At 43.4% G+C, this 15,836-nt stretch overlaps 1 protein-coding gene across 2 annotated transcripts in view; it reads left to right on the top strand.

Annotated features, from left to right (window-relative positions):
- The window catches only part of BRINP3 (BMP/retinoic acid inducible neural specific 3), a 255,239-nt gene that overhangs the window by 151,419 nt on the left and 87,984 nt on the right, over positions 1–15,836 (top strand). The gene's annotated exons all lie outside the window — the stretch shown is intronic.

Here is a 15,836-nt window from a genome sequence, read left to right as displayed (position 1 = left end):
GGACCAGGACCCAAAGAGCCTTGTGCACACACCCAGGCTTGCTCCAGATCTGTTAATATTTCTTCTGCTAACTCCGACTCCTTGTGGAGCCTGCTCCAGAGAGTCCTCTGTTATTTCTTGCGGTCTTCAGAGAGCATATGGGAGAAAAGAGTTCTCAGAAGTCCCAGATCTCCCACAGTATTTTGGCTCCACCACCCAGGGATATGCAAAGGCCACCTGATGGATCCTTAAGCAGGTTCTAAGTTCTACTGAGGTGAGAAACTCATGTCTGGACTGTACCACTTCTGAGTACATGCAGGGGTTCACATGAGTGAATGCTTCTCAATACAAAAGTACACCCTGCACATGCATTCAGTTATATGAATCCCCACCTACACTCTGAATGTAGTACAATCCAGAGACATAAACTTGCCAGTTCATTGATAATTTGAGATAGGATTTGAACCCAAATCTCCACCCTGGCTCTCTGTAAAACATATTATTCATTTTTTTATTATACCTGAATCATATACTGAGGGCCAAAGTAGACAAGACACCAATCACTTTGTAATTGTGTTAGTCTCTCTCTCTCTCTCTCTCTCTCTCTCTCTATATATATATATATATATATATATATATATATATGGGGTGGTACGTTTCTTCTGACATATTTGAATTGTTAGTGGGGGGGAGCTCCCAAGCTGTAGGCATGGGGCTCTCAATCTGGATTGGGATCACAGCAGGGAGCAAAATTCTTCCACGCCCCCAGGCCAGCATCCCAATCTGGATTGGGGCCTCCTTGCCATTTACTTTTAGAAAGCTAATCATACAATTGCTAATTATGTGGTTGGTGTCTCATCTCATTTGGTCCCATGGTTCCATTCATCAGGGCTTAGCTAAAACCTTTGCCCTGGAAGAGGATTTTAAGAGACAGATAGTGGGGAGTCCATTATTTCTAGCATTATCATGGAACTGATTGGCACCTCCATTCTGTAGCAAGAAGGGTGTTTGTTTGTTTGCATGTATGAGGTGCAGAATAGGGTTGTGTATGCTATGTCCAAGTTTTTCTATCACTGCAGAACCTAATTCCTCATGGGCTCAGGCTGGTAGGTGTCCTTTACATGAGAAAACTAAGAGACAGGAATGTCTTACAACCAAAAATCTAGCCATCTGCTTGTTGTATTGATTAGAGCTGCTGAGCTGGGACTTTGAGATCAGGTTGCATGCGCAGGTTAGATGCCTACTGATAAATTTGGATGAAGCAAGATTGCCAAGGTGCAATCTCGGTGCCATTTTACACAACCCACAGAGGCACACCCTGACTTGCCATTAAGTGTACACACTGCAGCCAGTCATGGCTTGCTGATGAGTGTCCCTCATTTATTTTTTAGGAGTAAATCTAAAACAGGGGTGGCACTCGCCAAATGTTGTTGGACTACAACACACATCATCCCCAGGGAGTATGTCAGGAATAATGGGATTTGTAGTCCCGGCAATATCTGTAGGGCACCAGATTGACTGTCCCAGATCAAAAACATTTTAGGAATGAAACAAGAAGAATGAAATGTGTGAAACAGCCCCCCAACTGCTTCTGTCCTATTTAGATTTCCTAACCAGCTATGTGTAGGTCAATAAATCCAGTTTCTGTGGTGGATAGTCTAAGGTTTTCTGCTATTGTTGTTATTTACTTTACAATATATATATAAAGCTATCAGCTTTGCTGGCTAAAAACAATGCATTTCAAAACTGAGGCTTTATGCACAAGTAATAGCTGCTTTGAGTTTCTTGATTATAATAGTGGAAGATGCTTTGAAAGGAGAGCTGGGTTGTTGTCTTTACATTTTTCGATTATGAATATTTCAGAACTGTGCATTCTATTTTTACCTTCTTACAACTAGCGTCTAATTTATGCCATCATTATCATCACCTAAAACTGAGCCACCGAAAACTTGTCACACAGCTGTAGCTTAATTCTGTCAACATCCTCACTTTTGCTATGTACACAAATAAAAAAGGGCCAGTACACACACACACACACACACACACACACACACACTGCTTGATTACTCAACACTTGATGACTTGCAGCCAAATGGTTGAGCTGCCATTGTTGTAAAATGTTGTGTCTGTGGTGAGGTGAGATGATGCACACATTTCCCCTTTGGTGGTTCACCTGTGAGTATGAAACATTCAGTAACACCAATTTGCAATCAAGTGGTGGGCAGGCTGCCCCAAGTTTAAATTGTAAACAGTTTAGCTTTTCAGACAGAGGCAGTAGAAATTTATACACAGCTGCTGGTGGAGGAAGCCTTTGTGTAGAATGGTAGTTGATGGGGTGCCAACATAATGGATTGGAGCCACTTTGACACAGCTATGATATGGCTCCTGTGGTTGCATGCATTGCCAAGCATGTTTTGCAGAGAGATCAACAACCACACCAGAGTCCAGATTCTAGCTACAGTTCACAGGTTCAACTGTGGGCAAGTTGGACAGATGGATCTTTTTTTTTTCAACGCTTGTACACAAATTGCTACAGTCCTGGGAACTATTCCAGGAGCCATCTCTTAAAGAATGGCATTGCCAAAGCTTGTAAGTTCATTGTGGTCAATTAATTTTGTTGTCTTGTAATGCTCAGTTGATGTACAAGGCAAGAACCATACCCTCCCACATTTCCTCTCCAGGTTGTAGCAGTAAATGAGGCTGGTTTTGGTAGGCATGTCTTCTGAGCCCAATACCTTCAAACAGGAAGCACTGTGAACTGTACCCCTCTCTAGGCGTTCATGAAACTCGGTGAATTAATACATGATGGGGATTCAGGAAAAGCATACAAGCTCCATCACCCCTGGTTCATGGGAAATCAGGATATTGCATCATGTTGGGAGCCTACAAAAGTAGTAGGTAGACATTCCAGTGAGCGTCTCTTGCTGCAAGGGTGTCCAGGATCCATCATTCTAAATGCTTATCATTTAGACAAAAGCTTTGTGCTGATGCACAGAATGAATCACTTGATGAGATTCCCCAGATGGCCAGTTTAAGGCTTACTGCTCATCGAGTTCAGATACCAGGTGGCGCTGTGGTCTAAACCACTGTGAGCCTCTTGGGCTTGCTAATCGGATGGTCAGCGGTTCGAATCCCTGCGACAGGGTCAGTTCCCGTTGTTGTGTCCCAGCTCCTGCCAACCTAGCAGTTTGAAAGCATGCCAGTGCAGGTAGATAAGCAGGTACTGCTGCAGCGGGAAGGTAAATGGTGTTTCCATGTGCTCTGGTTTCCGTCATGGTGTTCTGTTGCGCCAGAAGCCCTTTAGTCATGCTGGCCACATGACCAAAAACTGTCTATGGACAAAGGCCAGCTCCCTTGGCCTGAAAGTGAGATGAGCGCCACAACCCCATAGTCGCCTTTGACTGGACTTAACCGTCCAGGGGTCCTTTACCTTTACCTTTTACCTTACCATGGACAAATCTGTTATGGGCCATGGCATGTTGCACTCAGGTTGACTTCTCCCCAATGTGTGCATGTGACAGGAAGTCTGTAGCCATAACCACCTTGCCTTATTAGGCCTTCCAATGTATGCATTGCTCTGTTTTGAAGTGGTTGCATTTGTTTTGTAAATCAATGGATATTGTGCCTGAGGGGCTCCACTAGCAACTTGCCAGAAGCCTGAGGCCTATATTCAGTTTATGCATTCATTTACAAGAACAGACAACCTGCCATGTTGGAAACATGAAAGAGCTAACAATGTTAGGCTTCTGTGCCCAATGCGAAAGCTTTCAGGCAGCGGAAAATGTTTCAGTTATAGGGAAGATTTTTCTTTTGCTAACGGCATTTATTTTATTTTTTGCACCTCTACATCTCATTGTTTTGTCTTGTTGATTAAGCTATAGTATTTTGTGCCAGACATGGCCTTCTGTTTATTTGTTTTAAGGGAGTATTGAGAAAATGTCCAACTTTGCATCCAACATGTCTGTCCATTTAGCACAATTATCCTTTATATTTTCTGCAGCAGGGAGCCTTGTGTATCAGTGGACTCTTAACGACATGCACTCCAACATTTCTCCAATGAAAACAGGGACACCCAATAATGCTAATAATAATTTATACTCTGTCCATCTGACTGGGTTGCCCCAGCCACTCTAGGCAGCTTCCAACATATATAAAAGCATCATAAAACATTTCCCTATACAGGGCTGCCTTCAATTGGCTTCTAAAGGTTGTATAGTTACTTAGCTCCTTGGCTCGGGGGTCATATGAGGTGATACCATATATTTAGATTGCTATACTTGTTTCAGATGCTGTGACGAAAATATAATGCTATGGAACATGCTGTTCTGCCATGAAAAAGGAAGAGATATTTTTATTCTGTTATTTCATGGGCTTTCAGTTGCCCATTCCTGGCCCCAAAGCATGGAAACTGTGGCATGAGCAGGCTAACGTTAGGTGGTGTGTGTGTGTGTGTGTGTGTGTGTGTGTGTGTGTGTGTGTAGGGAGTGCAGGAGTTCATAAATCAGTAGCCACCAACCTTTTTTGGCCCACGGGTGCATTTGAAAAATACACACACTGTTGTGGGTCTCTTGCACACACCTGCATGTACTCTGTGACCACTCACACTCTCTCCCACCCCCAGCAGTTGGGCCTTATAAAGGCTTTCTGTTGACTATAATAGAAGGCTTCTTTCAAGAGGGACAGGAGACATGGCCCTGTGGGCACCAGAAGAGGACTCTGTGGGCACATGTCTTTCGGTGGATGCCATGTTGGTGCCCTATTACTCAAGTAATGGATTCCTTAAAGCCCAGAATTTTCATAAAGACCTATACATAGTTCCACAACTATCTACTTTGTATGCATACATCAGAGGGAGTATAATTGCATCCCCCCCCCCATAAGCTTTGAGGATACCGAAAAAAAGCACCACTCATTTTCTCAACTTAACTTTTTGAAGCTGGTCTTAATTTGTAACAATAAGCAGTGACTCAGATATTGCAGATAACAGTGGAATTAATCTGTTTAGAGCTATGTTTGCTTCTCCCCTCCCTTCTCTAGCCTTTATATGTTAGCCTATTTATGAGGAATTTATGCTGAGTAAAATTCTCCAGCTGAAATCTGACATTTGAAGCTATATTGATCTCTCGGTGCTGGGTGAAAGGAATAAATAAAGCACATTAATTCAAACATCATAATTTACATCCTCAGTCACCGTGTAGTTGTAAGCCCTATGGATCTGCAAAGGAAACTAAATGCCCTTCTAATAATTTGGAGGCTTTGCAGCTTTTAAAAGATTCCAAATCCTATATTGATATACTGGTTAAAATTAATCTGGGGTTTTGCAGTTGGAGAATGCTTTTCTGGCAGGGCATTCGCAGAGGGAAAAGACTGGGGTGGCTGTTTTGGGATTATTGAAGAATGACTTAATTGCTATTTTATTTTATTTTTTAGACAAATGATTAACTATTTAGCCAGGGTCCCCCCCCCCTTCTCTCCTTAGCCCACAGGCTACTGAGAAACCTCCTCTTCCACCCTTCCTATCGTTTCCATGCAACATAACTGATTTATATTAATGCCATGCAAATCTGCAAGGTAGGGGATCAGGAGAAGGGCAGTAGCTTGGAAATGGGGATATTCCTGCCTTGCTGAAAATTGGCATTCCATGTTTGAGGTGCTTATCTGTAAACAATGAATGTGTAATGTTCACAAGAGCAGTGTTTTCTGATTGGTTAGTTTGCAGCCTGGCTATAAGCGTGAATGGCTTCCTGCCCAAAGTGTTGACAGACCTGCTATTACTTAATGTTTTCCATTATTCTCACCCAAGTGCTGAGCAGTTTGCTGCTGCTTATCCTAGATCTCCATCTCAAAGCTGATTGGTTTCATATTTCTCGTCGTTTCACCCTGTCAAAAGGTCGACCGGCTTGCTCTTGCGTTTGGGCGCTGGGTCAGAGGACCAAAAAATTGTGTCTCCTTTCCCATCCTGTGCAACTGACTCGCAGCCCAATCTTATGACACAGTCGGGCTACGGATTGCAATGGACTTAGTTGTGCCAGAGGATCACAGCAGCACGCTCTACAGTAATTCACCGCTTTTCTTTCTGAGGTTTTGAAATAATGCTTGGAAGCGTTTGCTTTCTTTGCAACATTACTCTGTAGAAGCAAAGAGCATGGCTGCTCTTGAATACAAAAAAAATAAAAACGAACGTTTGCATCTCTAGTTTGGAGACAGGAGCCTTGTGGGGGACCTGCAGCTGGCTTACTCTCATCCATGGCTAGGCTTCCGTATGCATCCAGCTAGCACTCAAAATTTGCCACACATCTTAACCGAGAAATGTTTGTGACATTCCTATCAGGTAAGTCAATATTATTACCACTGTACTGAAGCATTGTGGGGGGTGGGGAGACAGTGACTTGCTAAACAACTTACATAGTGGAGATGAAACTCTTCTGTTCGTTTTTATTGTTTCTTTGCTTCATTTCCTCCAATGAAAACATGATGAAAGAATATATTGGCATTAAGGACTGTAGTGTGTGTGTGTGTGTGTGTGTGTGTGTAGGCTAGCTAGTTATGTAGAATACAGCTAAGGTAAGGTATAGGGAATGCAGGCAGTGTTGTGATCTAAACCACTGAGCCTCTTGGGCTTGCCTATCAGAAGGTTGGTGGTTTGAATCCCCGCGCTCTGTCCCAGCTCCTGCCAACCTAGCAGTTTGAAAGCAGGCCACTGCAAGCAGATAAATAGGTACCGCTGTCGCGGGAAGGTAAACGGCATTTCCGTGTGCTCTGGTTTCCATCACAGTGTTCCAGAAGTGCTTTAGTCCTGCTGGCCACATGACCCAGAAAGCTGTCCATGGACAGACGGCAGTTCCTTTGACTTGAAAGCGAGATGAGCGCTGTAACCCCATAGTCGCCTTTGACTGGACTTAACCGTCCAGGGGTCCTTTACCTTTTACCTTTACCTATGTAGAATATAAAAGGGCACTGCTGGCAGATGTAGGAATATGCCACACTGGAAGATGAGCAGGTGAATGAACCCCTGATCTTGTGAGTATGCCAGTGTGGTGTAGTGGTTAAGAGCAGTAGACTCGTAATCTGGTGAACCGGGTTCGCGTCTCTGCTCCTCCAAATGCAGCTGCTAGTCATACTTCTCTGAAGTCTCTCAGCCCCACTCCCCTCACAGAGTGTTTGTTGTGGGGGAGGAAGGGAAAAGGAGAATGTTAGCCGCTTTGAGACTCCTTCTGGGAAGTGATAAAGCGGGATATCAAATCCAAACTCTTCTTCTTCATCATCATCTCAATGTCTGACTTGGAGCAATGCTTTCTTAGCTCTTGCTCTCCAAAGCCTCTTGTCCACATGAAATACGTTGATGGCATCTTTATTAACTGGACTAATGGACAGTAGGTACTTGAGAAGTTCTACAAAGACTCCAATAACTTTCATCAAACACACATAGTGTGTCTTGTACCCAACTTGGAAACAAAAATGGGACAATGCAGGATTTGCATAAGTTTTGCTTCAGAGGTAAGATTAGGTAATTCAGAAATAGAGAACTTGGAAATATTTGAAAGCATCTCTAGATCATAGCAGAGGCAGAATTTGAACGGGAGACTTCCTGTTTTGCAGTTAAACTCAGTGCCAGTACATCTCAATAGTTTTGGTAAGCCTGAATGCTGAGGATCAACCCATTGTCAGATCATAGATATGATTTTCTCTCAGTAAATAAATACACATCTAATGAATGAGGGATAAACCCAATGCCTATTGTCATTGTTGTTCCTTATACTTAGTGCTATTTGACCATGTTTTTAGCCAAATATCCCATCCCTTGGCCATCAAATGAATAACAAGTGTCATAGACAACATTTCATAACATTTTTTTCATGAGATATTTCAATTAATTCCATAATAAAATGGATTTTCTTGCTACATCATCCTTAAAAATGCCTGCACTGTAGGTCATCGTTACTCTGGGCAAAGTCAATTGAACCGTAGATGCAATTCAATTGCCATTGATCTATTCAGTAACCTTTGTTCCCAGAGCAGAATTCCACCAGCCTAGATATTTAGAAATTTGTATTACGATTTCCCCTCTGATATACTGAAGCTAAAGAATAACTTTTATTCTGATATCTTTCTTTCCTTCTTTTTTTAACCTTCAAACAATTAGAATTATGTGTAGGCAAAACATCTTGCCTCCATAAGTGTAAATGTCTGTAACAAGTGAAGTTGTGCCTTATTGTGGTCAGATAAGTGGTCCATGGCAGTGGTGATCATTATCTGTGTCATTTGGGGTGGAGCGGAACAAAACAAAACACAACTCTTATCTCCTGCACCCAAATAAATGATTTGTGATTATTATCACACCTTGAACTAAGCAAGCACAGGGGCGAGCTTATTGGTTAGGCCATGATTTGTACACATAGCATGCCATTATATGTGTAGTTCCTCATCTAAGCTAGGCATGTGTATATTGAAGAGTACATTCGTGTGCGTATGTTTTTATCTGAAATGCTGAATGTGTTAAATGAAGAAGAAGAAGAAGAAGAAGAAGAAGAAGAAGAAGAAGAAGAAGAAGAAGAAGAAGAAGAAGAAGAAGAAGAAGAAAGCAGAGTTGCAACCTCTGGTCAGAAACCAATTTTACCAGTAGACTATTTTGAATGAAGATTTGGTTAATAATAGGTCAAGCCCATCCTCTTGCAAAATTGCTTGTTGACTGGTCTAATCACGACCCCAACCTTTACTTCTCTTCTCTCTGTGCTAAGCCTAACAGGATAGCCTTATTCTTTGTTAATCCTTTGGCATCCTCTCCCCCTTTGTTCTCCTTGATCCAGTACTACCTCATGCATTTTCCAGAACAATGGTGGGGAGCTTGCAAACTGCTGGTTGTTTTTCAATTCCCATCAATGCTAGACAATATGGCCACCAGTCAGGGATGATGGGAGTCATAGGTCAGCAACCTTTGGAGGGCCGCAGGTTCCCCAGCCCTCCTATACAGCTAAATATGGGGAAACACTCCTGTATACATCTATGCACTACATAGATATGCTACATAACTCACTTCCTCCAAATGGCTTAGGGTTATCCCATTTTATCCTCTTGCAAGGCAAACTATGGGATAGTGCCTTGATAATTTCCTTTCTTGCAACTTGAATCCATTGGTTCGAGTCCTACCCCTCCAGAGCAGGAGAAACAAGCTTGCTCCATCTTCCATGTGACAACACTTAAGATATTTGAAGATGGCTATCATACCTCCGCTCAGTCTCCGCTCAGAGCCAGTGAGGTGTAGTGGTTAAGAGCTGTAGACTCGTAATCTGGTGAACTGGGTTCGCGTCTCCGCTCCTCCACATGCAGCTGTTGGGTGACCTTGGGCTAGTCACACTTCCTTGAAGTCTCTCAGCCCCACTCAGTATTTGTTGTGGGGGAGGAAGAAGGGAAATGAGAATGTTAGCTGCTTTGAGACTCCTTCAGGTAGTGATAAAGCAGGATATCAAATCCAAACTCCTCCTCCTCCTCCTCCTCCTCCTCCTCCTCCTCCTCCTCCTCCTCCTCTTTGCCAGGCTAAACATACTCAGCTCCTACAATCTTTCCTCATCAGGCTCAGTTTCAGACCCTTGATCATCTTGGTCACCCTCCTCTGCACATGTTCCAGCTTATCAATATCTTTCTTAAATTGTGGCACCCAGAACTGGACACAGTATTCCAGGTGTGGTCTGACCAAAGCAGAATAGAGCGGTACTATTACTTCCCTAGAGCTGGCAGATAAGTCCCCTTTGCACCTGCTACAGAATCTCTGCATATGGCAAAGAGTTCTAGGGCTTATGCTCTGGTTATGCCCCCTGGCCCAGTCTCCTGTCACCCCACATGAACTAACAGCCTGCCTTAGACCCAACACTCCCTTGCAACTGCTCATTGCATGGGAAGATGGGTACTGGTTGACAACTTGTGTCTCGGTGAAAATTCTTCCCGCTTGCCCTAGATTAATGTGAAAATGATCACACATGTCAGAAAAAAACTGGTTCATTCCCCAATCCAATCTGGAACCAGGGGTGGAGGAAGGGTGTGTGATGGGGGTGGTCTGCTCTGTGTGTCTTCGCTGAGGGGGGTGACATTTAGCGAGCCACCCACCCGCAACTCCCAAGCCTACCCCGAGCCGTCAGGGAAGGGGGGAGCTGCACTGATTTGCCAGTGGCATTCACCCCCTTCGTTTTGACAGCTGGTCGAGGCTTGGGAATTGCAGGAGGGCAGCGCGCCGAATGTCCTCTATTGGCAGCTCACTCTGCCCCGTGGGCGGCTTGCAGGGCGCATGCGCTGCTCCGTGCACCCAGGCAGCTATCCCACACCTAGGAGGGCACGCTCCGTGCCCCACCCACCTCGGGAGCATGCTCTGCCCCCCTCGGCAGCATGCCCCACCCTGGGCGGCACAGGCATATGCTCTGCCGCTGTCTAGAACATAATTGGAATTGTTTATGATTCGCTTTGTGTCATCTTGTAGAGGGGCTTCTGGCAAATTTTGTCTCATAGAATCATAGAATCATAGAGTTGGAAGAGACCACAAGGGCCATCCAGTCCAACCCCCTGCCAAGCAGGAAACACCATCAAAGCATTCCTGACAGATGGCTGTCAAGCCTCTGCTTAAAGACCTCCAAAGAAGGAGACTCCACCACACTCCTTGGCAGCAAATTCCACTGTTCTTCCTAATGCTTAGGTGGAATCTTCTTTCTTGTAGTTTGAGTCTCCTCTTGCTCTGCAGATAATTTTTTACATATGTGTGCCACAGAGTGGGTTCCATGACACTCCTGATAGTTTGAATGTTTGAGGAGTGTTATGAAAATGGGCACTGAGCCATTTAATAATAATAATAATAATAATAATAATAATAATAATAATAATAATAATAATAATTTATTACTTATACCCTGCCCATCTGGCTGAGTTTCCCCAGCCACTCTGGGAGGCTTCTCACAGGAGACTAAAAATACATTAAAACACCAGTCATTAAAAGTACAAATTGCCTTGACCCAACAGCAACCAGAGGCGCTAGCAGCAGAGAGAAGGAGCGCCTGTCTTGGCAACGGCGTGCAAAAAAAAAAAAAAAAAAAGGCAACCTGCTTTTTCTTTTAATTGGGAAGCGCAAAAAAGATCTGGCAGTTTTGAATGAATGGGGAAGGACCAGGGGTCACAGTCAGGAGATGCCCACACCTGTGCCAAATCTGCCCCCCCCAGCCCTGAAGTTCCCTGGCTCCGTTTTGGGATCCGAGGCGCTGCTGGAAGAGGGAGACGAGGCATTGGCTGGGAAGAGAGAGAGGGCTGAGCGCCTGGGCTATAGTTTGCTCACTGACTATAGTTCCAGGCACTGTGTCTCCTGATTGTAGCTCATAGAGAGCCAGTGTGGTGTAGTGGTTAAGAGCGGTAGACTCGTTATCTGGGGAACTGGGTTCGCGTCTCCACTCCTCCACATGCAGCTGCTGGGTGACCTTGGACCAGTCACACTTCTCTGAAGTCTCTCAGCCCCACTCACCTCACAGAGTGTTTGTTGTGGGGGAGGAAGGGAAAGGGGAATGTTAGCCGCTTTGAGACTCCTTAGGGTAGTGACAAAGCGGGATATCAAATCCAAACTACTACTCCTCCTCCTCCTCCTCCTCCTCCTCCTCCTCCTCCTCCTCTTCTTAATTTGTTTAGTAGAACCCCAAAATCTACTACCACATTATGTGTGCATAATATGTGTGCATATTTGGCTACGTTTACTAGTGTGGTGTAGTGGTTAAGAGCGGTGGACTCGTAATCTGGGGAACCGGGTTCGCGTCTCTGCTCCTCCACATGCAGCTGCTGGGTTATCTTGGGCTAGTCACACTTCTTTGAAGTCTCTCAGCCCCACTCACCTCACAGAGTGTTTGTTGTGGGGGAGGAAGGGAAAGGAGAATGTTAGCCGCTTTGAGACTCCTTCGGGTAGTGATAAAGCGGGATATCAAATCCAAATTCTTCTTCTTCTTCTTCTTCTTCTTCTTCTTCTTCTTCTTCTTCTTCTTCTTCTTCATTCTGCCCACCAAAGAAACCTAATTCTCTCATACTTTACCAGGGCAGAATGAGCTGAACATAGTAGATATGGGTAAGGAGTTGGTTTAATTAATTTCAAGTCCCTCCTACCTTTTCTGTCCCGCCTGTGCTCCCCACCCCCACCCCACAAAAGGTTGGCTCCTCCTGTCAGTACGTTAGAATTATTAGGTGTTTTTTTTTCCAAGTCATCCCCCCTTAAACAGCATCAATAAATGTGTTTTATTATCCAGTGTGTAAATACCCTTTTGAATTACATCATCTGATGACTAATTGATGTTTGATTGAAATTACAGAATCCCAGTTAGCACATTCAAGCCTTCTCTTGGGCCTGTGGTTCAAAACAAGCACATTTGCAATGCAGTGGGGGGTTTTGGCTTGAAAATATCTGATATACTTTGAATGTTCCAAACAGCTCCAATTTGTTGGGTTGCTTACAGGTGTAGGGAAACTCAAGGCGAGATAGCATCAACTCATATTCTTTTTACTTGTGATGTGTTATGAGTCAAGGTGGGGCGAGAAAGATGCGTGGCTGCTGCTTTTCGGAATCAGACATGCTTATTGAAATTGATCACTTCTCCTCATGGTCTGGCAACAGAACCAAAATAAACTGGAAGCTGATTTGCATCTCCATTTTTGAGATGTTAAAAAAAATGTGCTGTGCTGAAGGTTTCTTCTGTGCCTTTTTGTAACCATTTCCCATCAATTTATGAGACAAGAAATTGCACCAGAAAATTTTTAAAGGAGAGAATAAATGTCAGTACAGTGGTACCTCTGGTTACGTACTTAATTCGTTCTGGAGGTCCGTTCTTAACCTGAAACTGTTCTTAACCTGAAGCACCACTTTAGCTAATGGGGCCTCCCGCTGCTGCTGCGCCGCCAGGGCGCAATTTCTGTTCTTATCCTGAAGCAAAGTTCTTAACCTGAAGCGTTATTTCTGGGTTAGCGGAGTATGTAACCTGAAGCGTATGTAACATGAGGTACCACTATAGACTTACCACAGGTGGGCTGCAGGGATTTTTGCACTCATTTTCAAGGTGATTGTGTGCATGTGTCCTTTCTTCCATTCTACAAACCAGTGGTCTGCACTCGGCAGCCTTCCTGGGTGCCCACATTGCTTGCAAATGTCATATTATCCTCAGCTGGGCTGCCTTGTAACCATGGGAATTTCTGGAGACTGCCTACTGTGCACTTGGCATATTTTCATTGTTCTTCTTTTAAGTGCAGTCCTTTGATTTCTAAAGAAATCAGTGTGCTTTTTTTAAGATAAAAGGAAATACTTTCCTTAAAAATGAAATATACAGTAGTACCAATATGATATTCTCTGTAGCCAATCTCCCATGTTTCCATTGCTTTAATTAAAGCTCATGGGAAGACATCAGTTTCCCCTATGGGCCTTTTCTAAATCAGGAAGCGCAGGCACCTGGGGAGGCTGCAAAAAGCTGGAGAAAAGTTTAATGGAAAGGAAAATATGCACCCCACCCATGACTACCTCAGCCCTGCACCAACTGAAATTTCTAAAGAAAACCCTTTTAAAAATAAAAATCTAAAGTGCCCTGAAAAAGAGGCCAGGACAAATTATAGAAGCCTCTTCCACAGGAGAAGTAAACTTTTGATAAATTGGGTGATAGACTACAGCAGAGCACCACAAGAAATCACAACAAAGTGACTTTTCATTACTTACCTATGTGGCGAGGCCAATTTGTGTTATCTGTGTTTTACTGCTGGAAGGATTGCACTCTTAATCTTACAATATTTGCCTGTACACCAAAATATTATTTAGCATTCTTAAAAGGAAAAGGAGTTTCAGTGAGAGGCAGTGGTTTTGCACAGGTCTTCAAAGAGAAGCAAAGCTCTAGGCAAGAATGTTGATTAAGTTGCGGTGAAGAAGGCAGGGATACAGGAGAACTGCCCCCAAATTATTTATACCATATTGGAAGTGCTATACATACATAGTACAGAATTAGCATTGTCCTTTGTTTTGAGTCACGTTTACTGAAGCATGTTTAAAAGCAAACATTTCTATTCCTATCCAAAGAAGGCAGTAATCAAGGAACGAGTATATTTGAATAAGCAACATTTGGCATAACACAAAATGATCAGTCCACTTTATTGGCATTACAAGTTAGTATATGAGGTATGCCAAGAGAAATTTATATATGATGAAAGGTCACAGATAGAAGGACAACTTTAAGGCTAAAGGTTGAGTGGTTTCTAGAATGAAAGCAGTCAGACATGTCCTTCTTGACTGAACAGACAAGAAGAAGCAAAAGGATAAGTTATTAAATTACGGCTCAGCTGTAATGTACAACAAACCAACAACACCAAAACTGGCTTATGAATATAAATGACAATTTCACTAGAATAGGTATATAAATTCATAAGCCTACTAAACAACGAGCAAACTAAAGTGCAATGTGCAGTTTTTGGTGTTGTTGGTTTGTTGTATAATGATTGTCATCACACCTGATACTTTTTGTGTATACTCAGCTGTAATGTAGCCATCTCAAAGTGAGTTTACTTTCACACAGGTTAATGAGACAATGTTCAAAGAATAGGCAGCTCTGCCAAAATGGGCAATGACACTCAGGGGCGGAGCAAGGGGGTGGGGTGGCGGGTCGACCCGGGTACCGCCCGGGGGGGTAACACTCGTGGTGGGGCCCCACCCCCACGATCGGCGCATCCAAAGCCGAGCCCTAAAACATTGCTCGGCACGCGGTGGCGGCAGCTGGCTTGCTTACGTGCTTGGCCGGCCACTGGTGCCTGCTTTCCTTTTTTTAAAGGGCTTTTTTCAGCGCTTGGCTGCCGAGACAAGGGGTGGGCCAGTGAGGAGGGGTGTCACGCTTGTGGCTGGCCTGGCGTGACACCCCTCCTCGCTGGCCCACTCCTCGCCTCTGCAGCTTCGCCTGGACCAGCGCTGAAAAAAGCCCTTTAAAAAAAAAGAAAAATTGCTTCTTGATTATGAAGTAATGGAAGAGACCGTTAAAGATTCAATGATAAAATGGGCACAAGATGTTGGTCACCCAATTATGTTTAAGGATTGGGAAACTCTGTGGAAGGTCAATTTGAAATTCTCAGCCAATTATAACATAAGAGAAAATATGTTAAAAATGAATCACCGCTGGTACCTCACCCCCAGTAGACTGTCAAAAATGTACAAAAACATGGCAAACGTGTGTTGGAGATGTGGTGCAAATAACAGGGATATGATTCACATGTGGTGGAGGTGCGAAAAAGTTAAAGCCTTTTGGGGGGAGATCTATCAGGAATTAAAAAAAAATGATGGGAGTATCTTTTACAAAAAAAACGGAGATATTCTTATTAAGCATGGTGGGAAAAGAAATCCCAAATAAATCAAAAGAAGTATTTCTTTATGCAATTGCGGCGGCCAGAATCTTGGTGGCAAAAAGCTGGAAAGAACAAGAACTTCCAAAAATTTCAGATTGGCAGAGCAAACTACAAGAATTCGCCGAACTAGCCCTACTAACTAATAATATCAGAGAAAAATCCAAACAAAAATTTGCTGAAAAATGGGATATATACAAGAAATATGTCCAAAAGTATAATAACAACTTTACTTCCATGCCAGCTTTTGAGTGCTAAAGGAAAGGCAAAGAGTTGAGGAAAGATAGATATATGACATGGTGGAATGTATTGGAAAATATTTGAACGAATTCGAACTGTTTGATTTACATTCAATAATAAGAGAGGTAGATGCATGGGGACTTGACAGGAAGTCGGATTTGTGAATTTAAAGTTTTGTTAAGTTAAGCCTGTTACGTATTTGTAGGTAAGAGAGTCTAAGTATATATAGGTATGTATAAGCAAGT

This window comes from Lacerta agilis, chromosome 6 (genome assembly GCF_009819535.1).
Source record: "Lacerta agilis isolate rLacAgi1 chromosome 6, rLacAgi1.pri, whole genome shotgun sequence".
Classification (NCBI taxonomy): domain Eukaryota; kingdom Metazoa; phylum Chordata; class Lepidosauria; order Squamata; family Lacertidae; genus Lacerta; species Lacerta agilis.
This window is presented reverse-complemented; position numbering and strand designations above follow the sequence as displayed.